Source organism: Ctenocephalides felis, unplaced genomic scaffold (genome assembly GCF_003426905.1).
Source record: "Ctenocephalides felis isolate EL2017-DRISC unplaced genomic scaffold, ASM342690v1 CF-g0.4_SCAFFOLD_01886, whole genome shotgun sequence".
NCBI classification, from domain to species: Eukaryota; Metazoa; Arthropoda; class Insecta; order Siphonaptera; family Pulicidae; genus Ctenocephalides; species Ctenocephalides felis.
In genome coordinates this window covers 170,727,991-170,730,490 of record NW_020538040.1, presented here as the reverse complement: position 1 = coordinate 170,730,490, position 2,500 = coordinate 170,727,991, and positions in this window count along the sequence as shown.

The window sequence follows — 2,500 nt, the reverse complement described above, 5'->3', positions numbered from 1 at the left end:
TTTTTTATTCAAACTAATTACAAATAATATTTAATTTATTCTTTGCTATTAGGCAAATATTTTAAACATATTCCAAATTTTATTTTCAATACCTAATGACTAATAGTACACTAATTAAAATATTTACATATTTTATGTACTACCTACAATAAATTATTATTGTTATTAAAGAAAAGAAATTTTAAGAAATGTTTTTGTAAATTCTTGACATTGGTGAGATGATGGTTGATTTAATTTTTTTTTGCAAAATTTGCAAGGTATTCCAAGTGGAAATATGAAGTTAATCATTTTTTATTGGTAACCCATGAAAATTTTAAGTAAGTTGTAGGTAATATTTTACATTTCAGTATTTTTATGGCAAAATGCAGCTGCTAGCTCGGATGACACTTTTGTATTATCAACACATGATATTACAATTCTGGTGGGTGATGTCGGTGCATTTAACTTAGAAGTCAGGTAAATCATTTAATTTAATTGAAATAATTTATTTTAATTTTTCAGTTTTTTATTATAATTTATTTATTTGATAATTATTTTATTATAATTATTTTATAACATAGCTCACCGATTAGCATGAGAAGGTATTAACCTTTCCACTCGGATACCGAGGGTTAAAAATACTATTATAATAAGATTTAACTGTTAATACTAAATTATATCAAAACAAATTTAAACAAAAAACGTACAAGTTAAAATAGAAAAAAATTCTTGTACATATGGTAATTAGTTATTTCATTGAAATATGATTGAATTTTAATTGATTGAATTTAAGTTAGAAATTACTGCTATAAGCGAATTCAAAAGAGTATTAGACTAAGGAATAAATTACTTGAAAAATATTAGAGTTCGTGAAGAGAATCTAGGAAAGTTAAAGGATAGCTGGTTAAAAATTTTAAAACAATCTATAGCATTGTTACAAGGTTTATTTTAGAATAAAATATTTTCAGTAAAACGACATATGACGAGAGATGATATGCTAAATTTTCATTTAGCAGCAAATTGTGATCAAAACCACGTTCGGGTTAAGTTTTGTGTGTTTCCAAATATAGATATTTCAAAAAAAGTTTTCTTCAGGTTTTTCTATCGATTTGGAATTATTATACCCTTATTGTCATACGATACAACTTTCAATTTTACATATGAAAATACAAACAAAATATTTCCTTTCTATATCAATTCTACTACGACTTTGTTTTATTTTATTTGTTTCTATTACTAATCATCATTTTCTTTCGAATTTGATGATTATTTTCATAATTCAAAACCACTGGAAATTACAGACGACAGTTAGTTCAACCTGTACAGGTGAACTTCTACGCTGAACACAAGAGTCTTCTCAGAATCAAACCAGCCGAATTGGAAGTCAGTGATCCTGGTTCTATAATATTAGTTTGAAAGGAATAAATCCAGGATTCACTGTTATAACTTATAATGTTAGCCAGAATAATGAGAGGTAATAATAAGTTAATATTGATTAGTTGTAAATTTGCTAATTGTTTTTGTAATACTTTAAATAATCAATTGGATTTTACATGAGTTGCAGAAAATTATGGGAACAAAGAAGTGAAAATGCTTGTGCTGAATTTTGAACTTTTTTTGCAACGAACTATGAAATTTATATAGAAGAGTTTTAATGAATAATAACAAAAGTATATCGCAGTCCACAAGAAAAGTGACACAAGTCAAAAAAGTTAAATTGTGTAGTAGAGTATAATTAAAGAACTTATAAATATTAGTTAAATGCAAATTGTAATGCAAAATAATTTTATATTAGATTGTCACTATTACATTGTTAATCAATTTTTATACTCGTAAAATCTTTATATACTTTCTATACTTATTGTTAGTTCAAATCGTTTATATTTTTAAAAGCTGTAGCTTTTCAAGGCCGCCGGCATGTTTGGACGTATTTTCGTTTTATTATATTGGCCATGAAGGCGACAATCTTCATGGCATTGAGCTTTTACACGGAATGGTTGCTACGCCTGGTAGCGGAGTGTTTTGATGGAAATAATTGTTCACTTCTAAAAGTAAAGTCCGCGAAACAACATGTTTATTCAATAAGAAATAATAAATTGCTTTTTCAGATCAACCCTAATTATTTCAAAAATAGCGGTAGTAGTGTTTTGTGTGTATCGTGTTTTGTATGGATCATAGCATCCAAATTCCCCAAATCTTGGCATTGTAATTTTTCTGTAACTTTATTTGAGTTAATTAATAATAAAAAATTGAAGTATCATTTTCAGAGTTAGAGATTAATCTAATTGGAATTTAGTAAGCACAAAAAGTGATTTTATCATTTTTGAGTTGCATCACTTTTCTTGCGGAGGTGCCTGCATTTTTTGGTGGAGACTGTCCTCCTAAGGTCCACTCTTCTAAATAATTCGCTTCTTTAGATTCACCATTAATCTATATATGTACTTATTTCATATTTTTCAAATATGATAATATCATCAAATTTGTTCATAAATTTTATTCCAATAGAAGTTCGAGAGGAGAA